Here is a 23,846-nt window from a genome sequence, read left to right on the forward strand (position 1 = left end):
GAATGTTCTGGGGTGCAGGAGAGGATATATTGACTAATTATATCCTTATCCAACTTGTACTAACAAGTTCCCAAAATATCAGCAGAGTTTATAGACATTCCCCTTTAAGTTCGCAACGGTAACGCTTGCACAGGTTCGCTAGAACCTCTATAATAATTACTCTGGTAATTTCCCCTTTGTTCCCTCTTAAAATACAAGACACGACACAGTCTTTATAAAAGTATAAAAGAGTTTACTCACGTTCCGTTCACAATATGATCCCAGAAGGTAGGCAGGCTTAAAAAGGTTACATGCAATTAGAATCTATCTTGTAGCAAGATAGTACTGTCCTCTCTTGGCTGAGAGCCAAGAGGGCATCCTTAGATGTTTCCTCATCGAAGGAAGATGGCCAAGAGGCAAGAGGCAAGAGGCAAGAGGGAGAGTGTGGCTGCCTGCCCTGTGCTTTTATCATTACCTGCACAGGTGAGGCCACACCCACCTCTGGTCACATGCGGAGGAAGTCCGTCCCCAGGAAGTTTACCTGCTTGCTGGACAGACATCCCTCCCCATGTTCTAACATGTACACTCTAGGAATGTTGTCATTGACTGCTCCTGTGTTTACATCCCACACTCCTTACTCTCCTTTAAACTGCAAAAGCCTCATTTCCTCCTAGGAATCTTTCTTCTGAATTCCCATCCAGAGCTTATAGGAACTGGGGGTCTGGGTCTCCAGCTGCCAAAACACGGGTTTCTGCTGTCTGGTGCAGAAAAGGCATTGAGCTGAATCAACGCTTGCGTATTCTTAGTCTGCTGACTGCATAAGTAATAGTGACGCCTTTAGACAGCCAAGCTTCGTACACCTGACTTGAACAAGCGGAGGCAAGATTTGATGGGGCTACGTTGCCAAACTTGTGTTGCTGGTGTGTTTGCCCACAATACAAATAGCCTTGCTGAAACTCTTGGAAGCCGCTGTCTAATTATAGGCCATGAATCACCCGGTGTGTGTGATGTATTTCTTTTTAGAAGTCTATTTTCTGCCTTTCATTGTTTTGCCTGCAGTCTTCTGCTGCCTTTGAACGGCTCTGTGTACCGCAGCCAAAGTAAGTTGACTTTCGTGACTAATTAAAGGTTGCTGTGAGCCCAAAGAGCCCAGTCCTGTTGGAGGTAGTGTAGTGGCCTCCAAATTGGATGGCTTCAAAAGAGGATTGGACTAGCCATATTAATTTGTATCCTGCTGAGGGGTTTACACAATTCAAAGTGTTGGTGCTGACCTTTGAAGCCCTAAACGGACTCTGCCCAGTATACCTGAAGAAATGTTTGCACCCCCATCGTTCAGCCCGGACACTGAGGTCCTCCTCCAAGGCTCTTCTGCTGGTTCCCTCACTGTGAGAAGCAAAGTTACAGGGAACCAGGAAGAGGGCCTTCTCAGTAGTGGCACCCGCCCTGTGGAATGCCCTCTCATCAGATGTCAAGGAAATAAACAACTACCGGTATATTGACTTTTAGAAGACATCTGAAGGCAGCCCTGTTTAGGGAAGTTTTTAGCGTTTGATGTTTTATCAAGTTTTTAATATTCTGTTGGGACCCGCCTAGAGTGGCTGGGGTATAATAAAATAATAATAATAATAACAACAACAACAACAACAACAACAACAACAACAACAAAACCCCAACAACAACAACAACACACAACAAACAGAAAAAGGAAAAATAATGCTGACATAAAAACTCTGCTCATATACTAAGCGAAAGAATGGACAATCTCCCCGATTCTATCCCCCGCAACCTCACAATGTCTCAGTATCTCACACCTGTAGAAAGGACTCTGTGAATTGAAAACAGAGATGTTTTATGTACCCTTAAGTATAAACATCCTTTATTTAACCCCCCCTTTTTAAATATATTTTATTTTTTTAATAATAATAACAGATTCATAGAGGCTGAGGCTATCAATGGCTTCTAGCGATGATGGCTAGGTTGTTCCTCCGGCCTCTTGAGGCAGTATTCCTCTGAAAACCAGCTGTTGCGAATCACAAGGGCAGAAAGAGTGCTGGAAGTACTCAGGGCTGTATATAATGAAACAGTTCTGCTAGTGCACGGATTTCCATTTGTGCAAGAGAACTTGCACAGCAGAACTTCCTCTCTCTCTCTCCATGCAGCCTCCAAATCTGCTCTGGAGGGTTGGGGGAAGACCCAGAACAGATTTAGGCAGCGCATGGGGAGAAGGAAGGGAAGTTCTGTTGCACAGCCAAAAGTCAGTGTGCGAACAGAACTACTTTGGGGGACACTGCCCTCAGACCAGGGCCGGCACAAGACATTTTGGCACCTGAGGGGAACCACGAAATGCTGCCCGTCCCCCATTGGTCAGGGAAGAAGGGATGAGTGAAGGTCTACAATAGGGGGCTAAAGATCTGCATCAGGAACAAGGGTGGGAGGAGACAAGCAGCACCTTCTCTTCACCCAGAGGCCTCTGTAAAGGGTGGCGTGGGGGATACCAAAGAGGTGGCAGATCTGGCCTCCAAGGAGCTTGCTGCAGATGTTGCTGCCATAGTGTCGGTGGCGGCAGCAGGTGATGCATTCCTCCGAGCCTGGATTTGCTGACCCTGGTGGATCCTGCCGCCCAAGGCAGACACCTCACCTTGCCTCATGGCTGGGCCTGCCTGCCTCAGGCTCTGCTTGTGGGCTGCCCGTAGGCATCTGATTGGCCACTGTAAGAACCGAGCCCTGGCCTAGACGGGCCTTGAGTCTTCTCCAGTAGGACTCCTCTTGCATTTTTTCCTGGTGCAACTCTGTTGTCTGGCCACGGATCCTTCCAGTCGGCCAATGATAGCTCAGGGGTAGAGCAGAGGCTTTGCATCAGAAGGCCACTGGTTCAAGATCTCCTTAAAAAACGGCCAGGGTTTGCTGCTCTTCACAAGCTGTAACATCCTCTAGGCAATCCTCTAGGATACAGAATCATAGATACATTAAAGGCAGTCTTCTCAAAGGGCAAGTTACTCTTGGGTGCTCTCAAGACGGACTTTTGTCAAGCGCAGGCGCCAAGCGTCCCTCTGGTTTCAATTATGAAATAGCGCCTCCGTGAGCAGTCAGAAATGTGGGAAACATGACAGCAGAATGTAGGGCTAGGTCCATCTGATGATGGTTATGGCAGGGATAAGAGCGTCTGGGCAGAGATGGATCTTTCCAAGTGCCAGTAAGCATTTTGGGTGGTCTTGGCAGCACACCCACTACCTGTGGATTGTGGCGCTGCCACCTTTTCCAGAGTCTGACATGGATAAAGCTTTTCTCAGCATGAGGGAGGGGGGCGGGCTATGTTTGGGCTTTCTCATTATTTAACAGTTCCCTTACTCAATAGTTATTGTTGCCTGTTCCATCAGCTTCCTTCAGTTGTCCTGCTTGGCTTCCTCCTTGCCCTTTTCTCACCCAACCACTCTTTGTGCTGCAGGTCTGCGGAAGTTTCTCATCCCAGCCAAACTCACGTTAGCCTCTTCCTTTGGCAAAACTGGACCGCGGGCATTCCGTGCCTCGTTGCTCTCTGAGCTGCTGGTTCAAGGTTTTGCTGTTGGCCAGCCAAGCTGACAATATTTAATTTGCTCAGCAGATCTGGACTGTGTACATTCTGTGCCTTGTTGCTCTGTGACCTGCTGGCTTGTTGCTGAGGTCCCATCTTATCAGCCAGTCTGTGCCACAAGCAGGTGATGGTGTCCTGTGACCACTGGGGCAATCCTTTTGTGATGTCCCTCAGCCCCAGCCCTTCTGTTGCTGCCTCCTCCTCTTCCTCCACTTTATATCGTATCTCTTTCCCATCCACCATTATCTTTCCAAACTATGCCAAAAATCTATCCGTTCCCTTATCTCCTATCAAGAGACAGCTAACCCCTTCCTCCTTCCTTGTGTCTTTTCTCGTCCCTTGACTACTTCAGTCACGTGATATTTTCTCTGAGCACACCTGCATGTCTCTGGGTCAATGGTGTCATTATTTTTTTTGGGGGGGGGACTCAGCTTGGCCCTCCAGGAAAAAAAGAAGAATGCTCAGCTGTTATGAGAGGAGGGGGCACTTATGAATGAACAGCTGTGTAGAAACACGAAAGGAAAGGAGATAAGAATCTATTCTGCGCAGGTTGCCTGCTCTTTCAGGGCTCTTAATAGGTTAATGGAACTGGACTGCAGAAGTTCTGCCGTTGGCGGTGACATCAGGATTGGGTTACAGCAATGCACTCTATGTGCAGCTACCCTTGTGCTTGATAAGGAAGCTGCAGTTATGGAAGAATGCTGAGAGAGACACGGTCACTGGCAGGAGTGGGACTCAGTCAGCTGTATGACTCCTTTGTGTAGAAATCGACGCTAGTTGCCCATTGGCTAATGGGCGAAGTTCAAGGAGTTATCATTTGTTTACAATGCCCTTAACACAGAAGTTTTCAACCTTTTTGAGTCCACAGCTCCCTTGACCAACTACATTCTTTTTGCGGCACCCCTGTGGGGCTCAGGAGCCCAGTTATGTCAATTATATGGTGTAAACCAGCGAGCCTCTTGGGCTTGCCAGTTGGAAGGTCGGCAGTTTGAATCCCTGCGATGGAGTGAGCTCCTGTTGCTCTGTCCCAGCTCCTGCCAACCTAGCAGTTCAAAAGCATACCAGTGCAAGTAGATAAATAGGTACCGTTGTGGTGGGAAGGTAAACAGTGTTTCCGTGCGCTCTGGTTTCCGTCACGGTGTCCCGTTGTGCCAGAAGTGGTTTAGTTATGCTGGCCACATGACCTGAAAAGCTGTCTGTGGACAAATGCCGGCTCCCTCAGCCTTAAAGCGAGATGAGCACCACACCCCATAGTTGCCTTTGACTGGACTTAACCGTCCAGGGGTCCTTTACCTTTTACCCCTTGCCTCTCACCCTTTTTCAAACACCCTTCCTTGTGGAGTGTTTCCTCAGCCTCCTCTCCCCTCTCCTTGGGAGTCCTCTAGGCAGCTGGTCTCTGAGCCCTGCCCACCTGCCCCAAAGATTGGTGCCTCCTCATACTGCCCCACAGGGGCCTGGGAAGCACCCCCTGGCCAGCCACAGAGGCACAATTCGCCTGTGGAGCTTGTAGCCAGGGCTACTGCAATAAACAACTGTGCAAGTCTTTGGGAGGCAGAGACATGAGAGGGCATCAGAGGCCAGTGTTGCCTGCGGCACCATCGTTCAAGGCACCGCAGGGTGCCACAGCATACTGGTTGAAAACCACTGCCTTTACACCTTGAGACCAGTTTGCCTCCAGGCCTACCTTACCCCATAATGTGTCCATTTGACCTTTTCCCTTTGCAGAACTGGCAGTGTTGCAGCTGATGCTTCATAATACTCGTTCTGCATCTGTTAGAAATCACTCTTTTAGTGTGGCAGCTCCTGACATCAAGCAGGTCCCTTTGCTGTACTCTCTGCTGTGGAACCTGCTTAAAACGTTTTTGTTTAAGCACGCTTGTACAAAAAGCTGCTGTTGACATTCTTTAGAATGTCTTAATTTTTAACTCTTTTTTTTTAAAATGAGGGTTTGAATGTTTCATAGTTTTGCAAACCATTTAAACGTTTTCTTACAACCAAGCAGTGTATACATTTTGTAAATAAAAACTCTGTTTTTAGGGCTCATTATTACCTGACTTGTCATTGGTCTCTCCTGGCCCAACCTGAAGATGCTGGGAATTGAATCCAGAATCTTCCGCCTGTGAAGGATGACTTGCTCAGATGGATGGCCTTTGCCATTGTTTTGATGCCATGGGCATTCAAACTTTGAATGCCTTCGGAGAAAGCCTTTCTCTATTAGCCTTCACCTCCGCCACAGAATTCTTGGCCGTTTTAAGGCACACACAGAATACCTGTGGCACGTGACTGCCTCCCTTTACTTTTGGCCATATTTACCACTTCTCTGATAATCCCTGATAAGCTTCTGAAAAAGCCCAAGAGTTTTCTCCAAGACATGCTTTGAAAACCACAGCTTTTTTTTAATGGACAGGTTACTGAACAACAAAATGCACTGAAATTTAATTGGGATGGTCTCCGCTTTAAATATATCTTAGTGAACTGCACGAGTTGTAGTCGTTTTCAAAAATACCGTGTGAATTTGCGTAATAGGACAAAGCAATTATTCTAAAGAAGCGGCTTGGGGGAAGCATACTTTGGGTTGTATTCAGCTAAGTGCCATTCATGAGTAACCTACTGGAATAAATGGGCATATGTTAGTTACGCGTATCAATTTCAATGCGTCTGTTCTGAGTCGAATAACTTTGGATACACCCATTTGCATTTTGTAAGGCGGTGCACACAGAGGCATAATCTCAGAAACGGTATTCCCAGTTCTCTCTCTCTCTCTCTCTCTCTCTCTCTCTCACACACACACACACACAGAGAGAGAGAGAGAGAGAGAGAGAGAGAGAGAAATGTTTTTTTCTGACGGAATATTGCTATTTGCAGTTTGCAGAAGTTGGAAGGTGAGAACCCGTCTGTGGTCTGGTCTTCCAGAAGTTGTTGGACTTCCAACTCCCATCAGTCCCAGCCAGCAGTACCAGTAGTCAAGGAAGATGGGAACTGTAGTTCAACAGCACCTGGCCACATCCTTGTCTTAAGCGCTCCATACATCAACATAAAAGCTAATCTGTTCACCGTTCAGTTGAGAGATCCGTATATGCCGTCTGTTTTCAATTGCTTGATCAGTGAATTGGGACAGCAGTTTCAAAGTTGCGGTGGCGATGCATTTCTGAGATTACCTGAGAATTAGCAGGACTAACTTGAGTGCTGCATAGTTTTTATGTCTGATGTTTTATTATGTTTTTATACCTGTTGGAAGCTGCCCAGAGTGGCTGGGGCAACTTGGCCAAATGGGCAGGGAACAAATAATAATAATAATAATAATAATAATAATAATAGCCACAAGAATCCAAGTTCATCACCAATGTCCTTATATTCTGAGCCTTTTTGAGCTCCTTCAGAAAATGCTGTAACTTGTAGAGGAAGAAACAGTTCCCTGTTTTCTTTTTCCCGTTTCCAGTACTGTATAGACTTCTAAATATGTCAGGCATGTGGAAGGTTAGAAGGAGAAGAAAAGGGAATCTATTTGAGCAGCAGATGAGGATTGGTCATGATTATGTGGTTTGTTTTTTTCCTATAGAGAAGGGTTATCTGTCATTTTTATTTCTGTACTTAGTGACAGCTTTGTTCGGGTGCTTTATAGAGATAGCAGAAATCTAGAAAGACAGGTGTCTGCCCTGGAGCAAATGTGGGCCATGCAGAGTGTGGATTGGAGAAAGAGATAAGAGGTTTAAAGCTAATCAAGCAAAGTAGGGGAGGAAATCCTCTTAAGTATTTATATGTGAACCTGCAATCCTGTGTGTATTTACATGGAAATAAGAATCTCTGTTCAATGGGATCTGCTCCCAAAGTCCGTGTACACAGCATTGCATTACTTGCAGGGGATGAGAGTGTGGAGGCTGATGCAGAGAATGGCAACATGTGCAAATGGCTTTAGATACCTATTAAGTCCATAAATTACCACATAGCAGGCACCCCCAAACTCGGCCCTCCAGATGTTTTGGGACTCCAATTCCCATCATCCCTGACCACTGGTCCTGTTAGCTAGGGATGAAGGGAGTTGCAGTTCCAAAACATCTGGAGGGCCGAGTTTGGGAATGTCTGCCATATAGCATATATTTAAAACAAAAAAAAGAGACTACCGTATTTTTCGCTCCATAAGATGCACCTAGTTTTTAGAGGGGGAATGCAAGAAAAAAAATATTCTTTAAAGGGAGCTCTGAGCAGAGCCTGTATGCATCTCAGTCTCTGCTCAGCACTCCCTTTCACGAGCCACGTGGAGCGTGTTTGTGGCTCTTGGGGGCTTTTCCCTGAGGAGGGAGAAGGGGCTGCCCTATGTCCCTTCCCCCACCTCCCGCAAAAGCCAGGAAGAGCCGCGCTCCCTTGTGGAGCGTGTGTGCAGTTCTTGGGCGGTTTTCCCTCCTGCCTCCTGCCTGCATTCGCACAATCATTTCCCCTGACTTTTTAGGAGGGAAAAAGTGTGTCTTATGGAGCGAAAAATACGGTATTTGTTGTTGACAAAGGACAGTTGGACATATAAAGGGCCCCATTACCTTCAGTAGCTTAGGGCCTCATCAAACCTAAATCCGGCCTTGACTATGGCAATTACATACTGCTGGACTAATGAATGTATCCTAGTGGGAACAGAGCACAGGTATAATAAGCATTAATGGAACTGCTGGAGTCTCCCATTATTATTTTTTTCTGACTGCAAAGGACCAGCACAGAGATGGGCAACATCAGATAGATAAACGCCAAGGCCTCTAGGCCAACACCTTCGGTTATGACTTAGGTGGAAGTGGGATTACTTCCCCCAGCAATTAAAAAAATCGTACTCTGCATCTCTGCACACAAATGAGCATAGGAAATGTTGCAAATATATTTCTCCTTTAGTCTTTGCTGTGCGTTCCCTCTTCTCCTTTTTGTGTGGCTATAGTGGGCCCACTGCTTCTTCCTGAGATGTGCACAGAGTTGTACAGTTGTGATGTTGGCAAATTCCTGATCTCCTTTACCTTACTAGTATCAGACTGCTAGCCTGGTTCCCTTTGCAATGTGCCTTAACTGAAGAAGAGGTGTGTTAACAGGGAAAGCGAGGGTTTGGTGTTTGAGGACCATGTCTCCCTTGTTTTGAGCATGATTTGAAGCATCTGAGAAAGGTGGGGGAGAATCCAGGTGTTCTGCAAAGGAGTCATTTTTCTGGTATGTTTGGAACAGTTTATAGCAATTAGGGGTGGGGTGGGATTGGAGGATAGAATACTGTTTATATTTTTAAAAAAGAAATGGAATAGACACAATACATTACTGTACAGTAGTTTATCCTTCTTAATGACGCTCTAACACAAATTAAACATAGTGGCATTTTATAAAAATGAATATGATGGGTGGAGTGCTCACATTTTATAATTATTGCCAAAATTTAAAGCTAAAATGAGAGGGAGAGGGTTGGGGTGGAAGCCACAGCTGGTGACCCCTGGGGTCTCCACCCTTCCTTGTTTGCAGGCCTAAGTGATATGAACGCCCCTAGTTTCTGATCCAAAGCTACACGCAACTGGTGTGAGATAATCTGTTTGTTCAGATGCATCCTTCATTCCGCTGTTTTCTTCATTTATCATTATTTGGTAGCTGATGTGCAATGTGTTGGTGTGCATACAGTTTATGATTTGAGACCTGGGCCAAAGAAGTGACACTAAGCTGTTGTCCATTTGTCATGGCAAGAATTGAGAAACTCCCTAACAGCGACAGAGGATTCTCATAAATAGAAGGGTAGCTGAAAAGATTCCGGGATCCTATAATGCATATGGTGCAATTTATGCAGGTTTCTGGAAGGTGGGGCAGCAGGGGGAGGGGGCTTCTAAGGAATTTGGGGAGTGATAGTGAGAAAGGATTCAGTTTATACATTGCTGAAGTGGTCAACTTCACCAGAACATCATCTTTTGAAATATCAATACTGTACTTAAATTTCACCCAGCCCTACAATTTTATGATTCTATGTTTAAGGAAATAGAGTCATCCGTTACCCTATATAAATACAATTTTAAAAACTTCAGAAAGATGTGCTATTCTGTGCAAAGTGATCTCTTATAGTGGAGACATAGCAGGGTGGCAAAGGCTGGCAAAGAGACCCATCCAAAATGCTTCCAAGATTGAGGAACCAGAGACGTCACAATTTCTGAGGTGGCAGAAAGGGAGGCAAACATTCAGGCTAAAGGTGGTGGATTTGCTTTTGAGAGTCTCCCTGCTAGTGGGGAAAATAAAATCAAGTAACTATAAGCTCATGAGAGGGAGTCCAGCCCTATTCCCTATATTTGCTAGTTTTTCTTTTACGATTTCCCACCCTCTCCCCGCATTTTTAAAAAATGGCATCTCCACCTGAGTTTGGAAGTGGCACAGTCCATTCTGGTAAATGTACAGACAAGGCCTCAAAGCTCTATGGCAACGGGGCTGGCCTTTTCGAGGTGCCCAAATACCCATTGTCTTTCTGTTAATTGGTAACTCTGGCTCTCCCACTGAGGTGCTGAGAATGTTTGACCAAGCAGAGGACGGCATGAGGAAAGAGGCAGCCATTGACATGCGACCTCCTCTGGCTGGAGGAAGGATGCCTCTGGGTGAATCGCAAGTGGGGAGAGGGGGCTGTTGCTCTCGGGTCCCCCTTGCCAAGCCTCCCACAGGTATCAGGCTGGCCTGGGTGAAAACAGGATGCTGGACTAGGCAAGGCCAGCCCACCCATGAGGCAAGGTGAGGTGGCTGTCTCAGGTGGCAAGATCCATAGGGGCAGCAGATCATAGCTGTCCACTTACAGATTTGAAAATAAGGGACCAGCAGCCTTGAAAATAAGGGACCAGCAGCCAAAATAAGAGACCTGCAGCCTCACCTGTTCCAGGCACTCCAGTCTTCCTGTCCTCCTGCAGTCTGGTCAAACTCATGCTGGTAGCTTCGAGAACACTGTCCAACCAACTTTGTAACCAGAGGTTCAACTGCATAGAATCTGAATCACATGCACCACAAGGCCTATGCAGCCTCAACTTAAGATGGCTCCCCGGCCTGGCTTTGCACTGCAAAGTTTGCAGCAGCACGTGCAACAAAATGGCGTCCAGCATTCAAAAAACCCCTCAGCTTGCATTAACTAGCCACACACAAGGCATGCAAGCTCCACCCCCCAGTCGTTCTTAGACTTCTTATTGGGTGAGCAACACAGCCAAGCAGCACAGTTGGAGCCCCCCTCCTCCCTGGCCGGCAGGGAGGGAGGGAGAGGAGCTGCTTCCTTTGAAATTTAAGGGACATCATTTAAGGGACATCCATCAATAAGGGACAGCAGCGAGACATGGCGTTGGAATAAGGGACTGTCCCTTCAAATAAGGGACACTTGACAGCTATGCAGCAGATTCAGCCCACGAGAAATGCATTGCCCATGGCTGCCACTTCCTTGGCAGCCTCCATCCCAATGCTACCTCTGCTGCAGCTGCTTGGTGAATAGGGGCTGCCTTCTGGGGTCCCCTGAGCTCTGCACCTGCCTGGTATAATTCAGAGCAGGCCCTGTTCCTTCCTCCACATTGGTCTTTGATTCCTGTTTTTTTTCATATACATTTTCATTTATTTTTTACATATCAGTTCCAACAGTCTTACAACACAACTTCTCATCTTATACAATAGTTTAGACTTCCGTCAACACCCCTGATGATTTTCCATTCTTTATCACTTATTCTTCATTTCTTAATTTCTGTATTACATTTAATTGTCCTTAACTAATAATTCTCTTCATGGTCTTTCTTGCAATATTTCAAATAATCCACCTTACAAAACTTCTTGCAGTCCTACTAGGGTAATCTGTTAATCACAATTACTTTTCAAATAGTTCATATATTTACTCCAGTCTTCTAAGAATCTCTGATCCCGCAGTTTCTAATCCTTCCTGTTAATTTATCTAATTCAATGGTGTTTGATTCTTACGTGAACCTTCGGGTAAAGTTCCCGACGTAGATCTTCATTGTCTCCTTGTTCCTGATGTAGAACTTCACTGCCCCCCTTTTCCTTGGCCTGAGGAGGACCAAGAGCCATTTTTCGGTTTGCCTCAGGGGCTGAAATATCTCAGGCTGGCCCTTTGGCTCTTCTTACATTGCTGTGCTTCTGTGTCGCCCAGGGCATTTTCTCCAAGTTGCAGGTGTGCCCACAGGCCCCGCATCACTGTCGACCTCTGTTCTGTTCTGCACCTGCCGACCCCCTATGTTCAAAGTTTAGCTCAAAACATGGGCAGTTAAATATTTGAAGAGCAATTCAGAGTCTCCAAAGGGATCCGTGGCAAAACCTGTATAGCTAGAACAAGGGCAGAACGTGTTTGCTCAATGGGTTACCAGTTTACGTGGGCTCCTGCGACTGAAGTGAGCCACTCACTTTCTTGGAACGTAGGCAAATGCAGCCTATTAATGTCTTGTGTGCTATTAGATTCATTATATTGTTGCTGCATTAACTATGTTGTAAACTGCGCTGTGGTCTTTTGATAAAGAGCGGCATATCCCAAATAAGTCAACTGCTGCCATCCCACAGATTTGGCTTAGGGGCAGAAGATGTTTAGAGCACACAAAAAAATGTGGCTGGGCCCAGCTGCAGCGGCAAACTAAGGAGTCACCAAAAATCTAGAGGTGGCAGTCAGATGGATAGATACAGGTTGAATTGATCTGCTTTCTCCTCCTCTAATGTGCATTTAGAGGGGGGAATAAATATTATAAACCATTGGTAGCATTGCCCATGGATACAGGGGTAGGGCTTGCGTACTAATGACCAAGGTGGAGCGAAATGATGTAACAGCCGACTTAACAGAAATGAAACAAATAGCGTTCCCGTGAATTGCTTGTTGACAGAAATGTCCCATTGTTCTGCAGTTCACAAGAAGGCACAACATGTGCGTAAGGGAACATAGGCTTTCTGCTGAAAATCTATTATTAAATAGTGGTGATGCACGGGTGATTTGTTTTCCACCTGGGTGTGAGGAGGAGAGATTATATTGTCTATTTGGATTGATTATAGAGACAACTCTACAGAGCTCTGAGTAATGCGCCCGAATGCCAGTTTCTGGAAACAACAGGAGAGGAAAGTGTCCCTTGGTTCATGTCCTGCTTGGTGATTTACCACAGACATTTGGCTGATCCCTGAAAGAACAGGCTGCTGGTCCACATAGGCCATTGGCCTAGAGAGCATTGTGACTAAGCAGTGTATAAACCTTTCAAAATGAGCAAAATAAAGACTCAACTGTCTCTTCAGGAGTAAAAACCAACCCAAGAACCAAGAGGACTGTTTGCGTTACGACCATTGTATCAATATTGGCTTCTGAAAGGGGGCCTTGTTTAGGACTTAGCATCTATTAGACAATACACCAGTGTGCGATATCAGGCCTGTAGTTGCTTTTCACGAGAATTAAAAATGTAAAAGTTTAGTTACTAGATAGAAATGCCTTGGTAAAAATTATTGCAAGAGCTGCCTAAGTGGAGACCCAACAGAGTGTTCGCAGTTTCTGAAGCTTTAACTAAAAGGTATTTGCAAATCCTGTGGACCGTAGCCAATATGAATTTCACCACAGGCCGCTCTAATCAAATGATATATGTTTCATCCCTGCCAGAAATTAAATGGATGGCTGCAGCGCACTCTACGTGGGCCTGCCTTTCCAAGAGTGTTTGGAAATTTTCAGGTGTTTTGAAATGCAGCTGTTGGCCTCATAAGTGTGGCTCGCTGAGAGGAAAGAATAACTCGCTCCAATATTGTTCCCAACGTCATTGGTTTCCAGTTAACTTTATTCAGAAGGCTTATAGGCTGTTCTCCAGCAACCTCAATGAAGAATGGTGCTTTAAAAAACACAAATTGCAAAATTCGAAATTTAATACATGGCACGCCACAAGGTGCAAAAGCTCTCATCGTATCACTGTAGAAATACAACTGAAATGACCACATCTTGCAGCTTCTTCCCACCTGGGGGAAGGGCTGTAGCTTAGTGGTTGAGCATTTGCTTTTGTGCCCAGAAGGTCCTGGGTTCAATTTACAGCATCCCCACGTAGGACTGGGAGACATTTCCTGGCTGAAATGCTGTAGAGCCACTTCTTGTCAGTATAGATGGTCTATCTCAGTGTAAGAGGGCTTCCTGTATCCTTGAGTTGTGCTCCAGCAGAGCCAATGAGTCAGGGATGATGGGAATTGTGGTTGAAACCATTGGGGCAGTGGCACCAGGCTAGGGAAGGCTGACATATTGCTCCCCTGTTTATCCCTGCCAGACCTCCTCCCAATGTGTCCCGGAAGGCCATTTGTCTAAGCCACACTCACTTGCCCTTTATCTGTTGCCCTATCTATCACTGCTACAGGCAGCATCTGAGGAACTCCCTGCCTCTTGATTTCAGACAGGCGTCTTAACTGTACTCTTTTGGATGTGTGCTTATAGCATTTTTGTTTAAGCCAGCCTATTCAAATGTGTATGTGCTGATGTGTTTTGATCTCCTTTACTGATATATAGATATATAGATATATATAGATATCATAAGCATATGTACAAACACATGCTTTCATTTATTTTTAAATGTTTTTAACTGTTATTTAGTGATAATTTTGATATATTTATTGTAAGCCACTTAAAAGGTGGTTTTTTACTACAATCTAGCGCTATATAAATTTTGTTTAATATATGATGTTGGATGCAGGGCCAAAAGGGAGTTTGCAGATGCCCCTGGGAAGCCCTGTGTGGTGCTTTGCCAGCACCAACAACCAAACAGGCCTGAGATTCCCTGCTGCTTCTCTAGTTAACCGCTTCTCTCTTGCTCAAAGGCTACCTCACCAGCTCTGAGGTAGCCAGCTTAGCATCTTCCAGATGTTTTTGGAGGACAACGCCCATCATTCCTTGACCATAGGCCACATTGGCTGGAGCTAGTAGTCTAACTACATCTAGAGTTTAGCTTTAGCTTCCTTTGATCTTGCTCTTTATACATACAGTGGTACCTTGGGTTAAGAACTTAATTCGTTCTGGAGGTCTGGTCTTAACCTTAAACTGTTCTTAACCTGAGGTACCACTTTAGCTAATGGGGCCTCCTGCTGCTGCCGTGCCGCCGGAGTACGATTTCTGTTCTCATCCTGAACAAAATTCTTAACCCGAGATGTTATGTACTGAAGTTCTCACCCTGGGCCAGCAGGGGGATACTGTAGATAGTTATGCAAATAAGGCATCGAAAGTGACGTTCAGTGATTGGATAGTTTTAGAAAATTGTTACAGTTACGTTGTACTGGAGCTCTATATAAGCAGGCTGACTGAACCCTTCAGTTCAGTTCTGTCCTGGCCTGTGAATAAACAAGAGCTGTTTGAAGAATCGCTATGTCGTCTGATATGTTCACCCACAACTCAACACGAGGTACTACTTCCGGGTTAGTGGAGTCTGTAACCTGAAGCGTATGTATTCCGAGGTACCACTGTATTTGGAATTGTAGACTGGACGTGTGGAAGGGGGGCAGCAGGACTGTGTCCCCCGCACCTGCCCCTCTGACGGCTGCGTGCTGACCATCTGCTTCCAGGCATATTCGGTCATGGCGTGAAAAGCCTGACATTGCAGGAAATGAGTGGTATTTTTCTGACAGCAACATGACATTTGTTTCCTTTCCTTCTCATTTCCTTTTGGCTGCCATTTATAGGGGACTCTATTAGCGCTTACCCTCACACGTCAATTCTGAGGATAATTGCTCTTCTACATATGGTAGATCAGAAGGTGTTTCAAGTTTGCAGCATGCTAGCTGCTGAATGAATAAGCAGGCGACTGTCTTCTTTCGTTTGATTTTGCTACAAAGGGTTTCCTCCTGGTATTTGCGTCTTTTGATTTCGCCCAGGTATGGTCTTTCAACAGGTTTGATGCTCACACTAATAACTGCCTTCAAAGCGTTCTGCAAACCGCAGAGTTATTTATTTATTTAAATGGATTTTAATTACGTCGTGCAGTTTTGTGATAATTTATTGCTCTAGAAATGCATGTGTATTGGCCAGTTCCTTAACTCTTTTGGCTAATTGTTTTGAATTTAGTTGGGGAATGTGGGCTTCATTGACTCTTGATTAATCTTTTCTAAATATGTTTTCAGCATAATATCAGTAATGTATGAGCACAAATAGCTTTACAGTTTTTAAAATAAATTGCTAAGAAGTGGTGTTGGCATGTTCTGTAGATTCCCCTAATGAGGACAACGCAAAGTACTGTTAGAGATTTTGGGCTAAACTCTAGAAATTAATAAATGCTAGGATTTTGGGTTCTTTGTGATATGCAGGGAGAATACATACTACAAGTGAGGATTCCTGGGCTGCCTTATGCAAACCAGTCTTGCTGGCTTGAGGGAAAAGCAAGCGTTACAATAGAAAGAAATTGAGGGTAGTCAACAACTCCTTGTCCCAGGTAGGACCAGAGACTGGAGATTTGGGAGGTTGCCAGGGTAACTGCTCTGAAGGAGGGCAAGAGGCTTCTGGGAAGAAGAAAGGGAGAGCTCCATCTTGGGGAAGGTGAAGGAAGGAGAAGGACTGCCTGCGATGCTCTGGGCCATGCTGTAAGATCTGGACCCCCTCCAAGCAGACCGAGGGTGTAAATAATTATAATAATTATTATAATTATAATTATATAATAAATTATAATTATAATTTATTATATAATTATAATTATATAATATAATTATATAATAAATAATTATAATTATAATTATAATTATAATTATAATTATAATTATAATTATAATTATAATTATAATTATTATAATTATTTATTTATACCCCGCCCATCTGGCTGGGTTTTCCCAGCCACTCTGGATGGCTTCTAATAAAACACTAAAATACAATAACCTATTAAACATTAAAAGCTTCCCTAAACAGGCGAATAAACCCTATTTCTTAAAGCACGGCGGACTCCACCGTGTCTTCTATTCTCAAAAGGGACACAGATCCTGTGTTGGTGCCTGAGATCCCATGCACTCTTGCCACGGCTTGGCAGAGAGAGGGGTAGGTGCTGGGCTTTTGCATCAGTACGTTGGGAATGAGTTCTAAAATTCCCTGGTCTTTCAGTATTCTGAGAATGGCCATTGCTATTTTGTTCGGCATCTAGGGTGTCTGTAGGCTGTTGGTGTGGGGTTTTTTTTGTTTTTTGGTGAGAGGGATTACAGTGCATTCCTGGAGATTTAGGGTTAGCAATAAAAGTGGATTGAAGCACTGTGACGTCCAAGGACAGCAAAAACCCACATTTTAAAAAGGAAACAGACTTTTATCAGTTAGGAAAGTGTCAGGGAAATTCATTGAAAAGTGTCGAGTGAATACAGTGGTACCTCTGGTTAAGAACTTAATTCGTTCTGGGACTTCCGGGTTGGCGCCTCCGGCAATGGCGGAGCTCCTCCGATCGGGAGGAACTTGCTCCGTGGAAAACAGGGTCTGACCGCCACGGCGAAGGTGGAGACCCACTGAAATCACAAGCGGGAGAAGCTTGTGAACCTGGGATTCGGCTGGCACCTTTTGCGCCTCCCCTACTCGCGGGGAAACCCTGTTTAGGGGATCCGGAGCGACGTGGGGTGAGTGGCGCGGTGCTTTGAATCGACTGCTTCTTTCACAGAGTGAAGCCGCATTGCTGCTGCCGGAGAGCGCTGACTTTTTCCTGTGGACAATTGGATTTTAAACAACTATCCGTGAGTAGAACGGAAAATTGGATCTTTAAATACTTTAATTTGGCACCGAAGCGGGAAGGTCATAAACAGGAAGTCTGCCTTCCACTTTTGTAAACAGACTGAAGCAAAGATGTTACAAGCTAAAGTCTTTGAAAGCTTTTGACAAAGGATTAAATTTCCATCGGTTAAAAATACAAAACCCTCCTTGGAAGCAGGAGAACAGGGAGGAAATTTTGGACCTAGTGAGCCTGCAGGAGAGAGTGAAAAATCAAATTACCACTGCTCTGAACCTGGAAATGGGCTGCCAGATGACGTTTGGGGAAAGTTCATTGTCAGAATGGATTTGACAGCTAGCTAAAATAAGAGTAAGATACTGTTTCCATTGTCCTCTTCTGCGTTTAAAAAGGAGGAAAAGTAACTGAAAATCGAAACTATTTTTATTGCTTGAGTTGTGCTTGAAAGAACTGATACAAGTGGAGACTGTTTCCCTCTAGAGGCAGCTTGTCAAACTGTTACAGGAGTGTAACAGGGAGATCTCCAGCTGCAAGATAAGGATTCTGAGAATCAGAGATTGACCTTGGACCATTCAAAATGTTGACAGGAGAAGCCATTGTGACTGTATTATGTAAGATAAGCTATTCGCTGGAACAGCTTCATAAGAAGACAGATGACATGATTTTTAAAATTGATAACTTGGAACAGAAAGTGACTAATTTGAATCAAAAAGTGAGCACCAACACAGAAATAATTCAGGACTCGGCACAAGAATATACTTTGGCAGGACAAAGGGTGGAGAAAAAGGAGAAAGCTGTTGTTTTTGAACCTAAAGTAATACAAGCGGTATCCTTAGTTTTGCAGAAGCAAATTGAGGACTATAAATTGAGGCCTTTTATGATTGAATTTAGAAAAAGTCAGATTTTGAGGATTGGATCCCGGCTTGGACTGAAGAAGGAAAGTTGGAAAGATCCCTCTATCCAGGGATTAACTGTCTTTTGGGACATGGGTTTGGGTTTGGAGGAGATTGAAGTTTTGGGGGCCTTTGGATTTGGAGGAATCCTGAAATACGTCCTGAAACACTTTATGGACCTTAGCTTTAACTATGGAAAATTGGCTGAACTATCCAGAAGGAATAAAAGTACTGTTAGGTTGGAGTTTTCCCGAGATTTGCTCCTTAGCATTAAAGAATATGAAGAAGATCTGCAGAAGGGATTTGGAAAAGAGTTAAGAGCCTTGGACATAAGATCTCCAGTTTGATGGACTATATGGAATTGATGGAAAGGACTGGCAGAATCCGAAACCAGGGAGAGGAGATGGTGGAAGAAGACTGGAAAATGTAAAGTTTATATATAGAAATATTGTAAAATTAATGACTGGTAGAAAAATGGTGGAATGATATTTTATGGATTTAGCAGAAATGTTATAAGAAGTTAAGTATATATAAGTATTTTAGTTTTAATGGGAAATAAGGTTAAAAAATATGTTATTTATAATATGATAGAAAATGGAGAAAGATGGAAAGGATTTACTGAAACAATTAGTAGAAGTGGGATACAAAAAGGGAGGTGAGAGGAGGTCGAGGAAACAAGGGAATGAAGGATAGAGTATGGAAAAGGAAGTATGTTTTTAAATTGTTTTTGTTTTGCTTTATTTATGTTTAGTTTAATGGGTTTAGGTTGTGTTTTGTATTGTTTATACATTGTATTGTATTGTTTTTCTCAGTTTTTTCTTTTCTTTTTTTTTCTCTTTTGTCTTCTTTTCTTTTTCTTCTCCTTTTTTGTAACTTTTAAAAGTAATAAATATTATTAAAAAAAACACAACTTAATTCGTTCTGGAGGTCCGTTCTTAACTTGAAACTGTTCTTAACCTGAGGTACCACTTTAGCTAATGGGGCCTCCTGCTGCCGCCGCACGATTTCTGTTCTCATCCTGAAGCAAAGTTCTTAACCCAAGGTACTATTTCTGGGTTAGCGGAGTCTGTAACTTGAAGCTTCTGTAACCTGAAGCGTCTGTAACCCGAGGTACCACTGTAAATGAAGGGAAGACGTATTAAACATCATGTAGGCAAATCAAGATGAATGCCCTCTGTGCAATTTTCCTGCAAAGAGATTGCAGCGAATGCTTTATAAAGATTGGGCACAATCTAGCTGTCAAAGCATATACCACGTCTAGCAGTTGTGGCTTCCTCCAAAGGTTCTTGGGAGCTGTAGTTTTTGAGGGTGTGGAGAGTTGTTATAAGAGCTACAGTTCCCAGCACCCTTAACAAACTGCAATTCGCAGAATTCTTTGGGGGAAGCCATATGACTCAAAATCTGGATGATGCTGAATAAATAAGAGCAAATTTTGAATTTGCCTCAGGCAGCAAAAACTCTTGGACCTGCGTTTACAACGGGTGTGATGAGCAGTCTTGAAACCCCTGTATCCCTTGCTATGGAAACTGTCACATTGAGCGTATTTCAGTTGAGCTGTGCAGAATGGTTGTATGCCCACCCCAACTCCCTGAGCAGTGGTAATTTGTAAGGAACGAGCTTACTTGGGTTTTGTGTTTCTTTGTAAGAAAAATATCAATGAAGACTTAATGTCACCTTGCAATACTCAGTACAGCCATATCTTGGTTCGCAAACGCTTTGCAAGTCAAATGTTTTGGCTCCTGAATGCCACTAACCCGGAAGTGAGTGTTCCAGTTTGTGGACGTTCTTTGCAACCCGAACGTCTGACGCGGCTTCCGTGGCTTCCGATTGGCTGCAGAAGCTTCCTGCAGCCAATCGGAAGCCACGCCTTGGTTTCCGAACATTTTGGAAATCGAACTGACTTCCGGAATGGATTCCGTTCGACTTCCAAGCTACCACTGTATAGATGAATCTGTATACGTGTTTGTGTTTTGTGTATGCATGCACACAAACGACCCATTAGCAGAGACAAGCAAGAGACACTCCTACTAGGGAGCGGGTCCACTACCCCACATTAGATCCTCAAGGAGGAAGGTGCTCCTTTTCCAAACCTGCCAAATGCTTTTACTGGAGGAAAGTGGGATGTTTCACCTTTCCCACCCTAACATTTCTGAGAAATCTGTGAATCGAAACTAGCCTTCCCGTAATTGGCCTCAACAAAGAAGCAGTGAATGGTCATCGTGGGCCATTAAAAAAAACCACCCACCCACCCTATCAATGTTCTTTTGTGAGATCTCAGACTTTGATCTGCCTTCTCTTTTAAAGGAAAGCCACTGTGTGATAGAGCTGGTTCTTGGACAGCAAACCTGCAACAATGTTCTGCTTTTGTGCCGCTTTTCAGAATGAATTTGGCCTTGTTTCCTAGGGGGAAACTTGCAGCAGTCTTGATTTCTGCATCTTTGGCTTGCCGGACTGACTAAGCCTCTGTTCATTTTGAGGGATGCCTTCTGGAAAGGGCAGCGGGTGTGTCTAAGCTCTCCCCCAACCTGCATATAAGAATGTGACTCATGCAGCTTCCTATATTCACTAGTATGTATGACAACAAGAGACGGTTTTAAACAATTAAAAGGGGCTTGGCATGCAGACCAAAGGCCCGTGTTCCAGGGCTTAAAAAAGGAGAGTGACTCTTTGACTTGTCTGGCGGTGTTTCTATATAAAGTCTGAGTGTATAAAAGGCAGCAAATTGAAACGCTTTTAAAATATGCTGCTTTTAAAGGCAGTGCCAAGCGCAGGCCTCTAAACCTTGTGATTCTCCTTCCATGCTGCACACCCCTTTCCCCTCTCTGCCCCTCCACCCTATGCACACACTAAAATCTGGAATAATTTGCAAATGGGGAATTGCTACATTTTCCATTGGGGGTGGGGGGGTAAGGTAATGGCTTTTGTTTAGACCCCTGTTTCACTTGACGGGCAGTATTACAGTTGCAGCACCCCGCGCATGAAACAGACTTTTGATTGTGCAAATGGGACTTCTTCCCTTCTCCCCCTGTGTGTCCCCAAAATCTCCTCTGGAAGGTTGAGGGACCCTCTGGAGCAGATTGTGGGGAGGTGTGGGGTGGCAGGGCAGGGGGAGAAGAGGGAACAGGCCATTACATCTGCCGGGGGGACTCTGAACCTAGCCCATTATAAATCCAACTGATCTTTCTCTTTGAGAGAGTGGTTAGAAATTACAAGCAGGTTTTATTCTAAAGCATTTACTTATCTGCTGGAAGCAGACTTGGAAAGGAGGCTAATGCAGCAATGTCATCTTATCACAGATTTCCTAGTACTTTGCTGTTTGGGGTTGTGAGAAGCTTAATCTGGCTACGCAAGTGTGGCGGCTTTGAGCTGATCTCTCTCTATCTTGCACCTCCCACAGCCCAAGCAAGTTCTGTCTCACTCCATGACATCACCACTCATTAGGAACGTGACTAGGACCCAGAAATGCTGAATGCCAGGTTCTGTCCACCCCACCCACAAAAAATCATGATTGCATTTTTTTATTTTATTTGGTTTGGGTTTGGTTTTTTGGGCCTTTATGCAGCTATTAACTGAGACCCCATCCACACAGTATTTTTAAAACACCCGTTGCTCGGTCCCTGCTCCTGCCAACCTAGCAGTTCGAAAGCACGTCAAAGAGCAAGTAGATAAATAGGTACCGCTCCGGTGGGAAGGTAAATGGCGTTTCTGTGTGCTGCTCTGGTTCGCCAGAAGTGGCTTAGTCATGCTGGCCACATGACCTGGAAGCTGTACGCCGGCTCCCTCGGCCAATAAAGCGAGATGAGCGCCGCAACCCCAGAGTCGGTCACGACTGGACCTAATGGTCAGGGGTCCCTTTACCTTTACTTATAGCAGTCATGGCTCCCTCCTCACCAAGAATCCTGGGAACTTAATTCCCCCCCCCTCCAAGCTACAATTCCCAGCACCCTTAAAAACTTCAGTTCCCAAAATTCTTTCAGGGGGAAGCCGTGACCGTTAAAGCGTTATAAGAAGGACTTTAAAATGTACTGTGCGGATTGTGGCCTCGTGCTGGGAATTTAATATTGGAATATTAGTTTGCACATGCACTATACATTTAAATCTGTATCATGCTACTTTAAACAGCTGTGGCTAAAGAGTTATGGAAGCTGGAGTTTGTTAAGGGAGCTGAGAGTGGCTAGTTAGCAGATCCCTATTCCCCTCACACAGCTAAATTCCAGAGTTCGGGGGGGGGGGGAGAAGAGGGATTGCTTGTTAAAGTGCTCTGAGAAACTCGGATTTAGAAGGCATCAAACCAGGTGTGACTGGCTGCTTCGGGGGTGTCTCTCAGGCATGTTGAAACAGAAACAGGACACCTTTCCAAATGGTCCATTTGACAGGTGCTGAGATTAATAGGGGACATCTGTAGAAACTCCAGAAGCCCTGCAGCTGTTCACTGTCGTATGGAGGAGGGGGAAGACCCCCCCCAAATGGAGAGAGTTTGTGCTTATTTCTTCCCTTCCCCTCCAGCATTCCTCGTGTGAGAGATTCCTTAAACCGCTTCCCTTTGGCGTTTTGCAGAACCCTCCTCTTGCTTATCTGTGATAGATCACCGGGGCAACCGTTTCCAGACTGATAATTGTGCATCTTGCAGTATAGGGGAAACAACTGGCCTGCTTCACAGTTCAAGCTGAAGTTGAGACGTGCTAAAGCAGAACCGTAAAGGTGATGGCAAGAAGTGGGGATGCAGTTGTAAATACCCTGGATTAGGGACAGGGAACCTTTTTCCAACTGAGGGCTGCATTCTTCCTTCTAGACAGCCTTCCAAGGGCCACATCTGGTGGCCGGCAGGGCCAGAGGAAAGGAAACTTTACCCTTTTACCTAATTTCCTCACTCCCTCTTGCCCCGCCTCATCCTCCATCAAGAGAAGCAAGAGTCATTGTCAGAGTTCAGGGAGGCAGGCCAGCCAGGTGAAAACCCTCAAGGATGTTGCAAAGTGTGGCCTCTGGAGAGTCCTGAGGGACAGAAAGTGAGGTGCTGAGGGCCGCATTGAGGTTCTCCACCCTGTCTTGGGGCCAGGGCCGTCTTAAGCATATCTGGCGCTGTGGTTCAAAGATCCCTCCAACGCCACGCCCCCTTTCCCAGAGTTGTCGACCTTTCCCCAAGCCTCTGTGGGGATCGCTCTCCTCCTGCGGAGGCTTGGGAAGCAAGCTGCACGCCCGCCAGCCATATGGTTGGCGGGGCGCAGCTGGTGGGCATTTAGGGAAAGGGGAGGCCGCCGGCAAAGCTGCGCAGCTCCCCCACTCGCTGAGGCGCCCCTGAGAGGCCAGCGCCCTGGCGCAATTTGCCAGTAAGCCCAATAGGAAAGACTGTTCTGCTTGGGGCCTCTGAACAGTTTTTTTTTGTGTGCCACTGTGGCCGATGGTCTCGTGCCCCTCTGTTCTTCAGTCTCCTGCAGGTGCCTCAGTGCATTTGGAAAGGTGCTTCTATTCTGTTTAGCCACTTGGAGGCAGTCCCTAAAAACTGCTCTGCAAACGTCTGCCTTCCTTCTAAGGATCCTGTGCCTACCAATGTCTCCTCTGTCGCTTTTATTTTTGTGTGCTGTCTCTTCTTTCCTTCTCTCCTGCATGTAAGCCTCACTCGACTGAGCGTAAGCCTGAGGGCAGTGGGGCCTGTCTCTTTTTTTGCTTTCTGTGTGAAGCCAGGGATGTCAGAAGGCAGCGGCTTCCATCCCAACCTGTCTTTGTCACAACCTCACTTTTTCCATCCTGCCGAAGTTTGGTTTC

The 23,846-nt window shown here is 45.2% G+C and overlaps 1 protein-coding gene across 2 annotated transcripts in view; it reads left to right on the forward strand.

The window, feature by feature from the left end:
* The window catches only part of HSD3B7 (hydroxy-delta-5-steroid dehydrogenase, 3 beta- and steroid delta-isomerase 7), a 62,940-nt gene that overhangs the window by 15,577 nt on the left and 23,517 nt on the right, over window positions 1-23,846 (forward strand). The gene's annotated exons all lie outside the window — the stretch shown is intronic.

Source organism: Podarcis erhardii, assembly GCF_964252035.2.
Source record: "Podarcis erhardii genome assembly, chromosome: 13".
Classification (NCBI taxonomy): domain Eukaryota; kingdom Metazoa; phylum Chordata; class Lepidosauria; order Squamata; family Lacertidae; genus Podarcis; species Podarcis erhardii.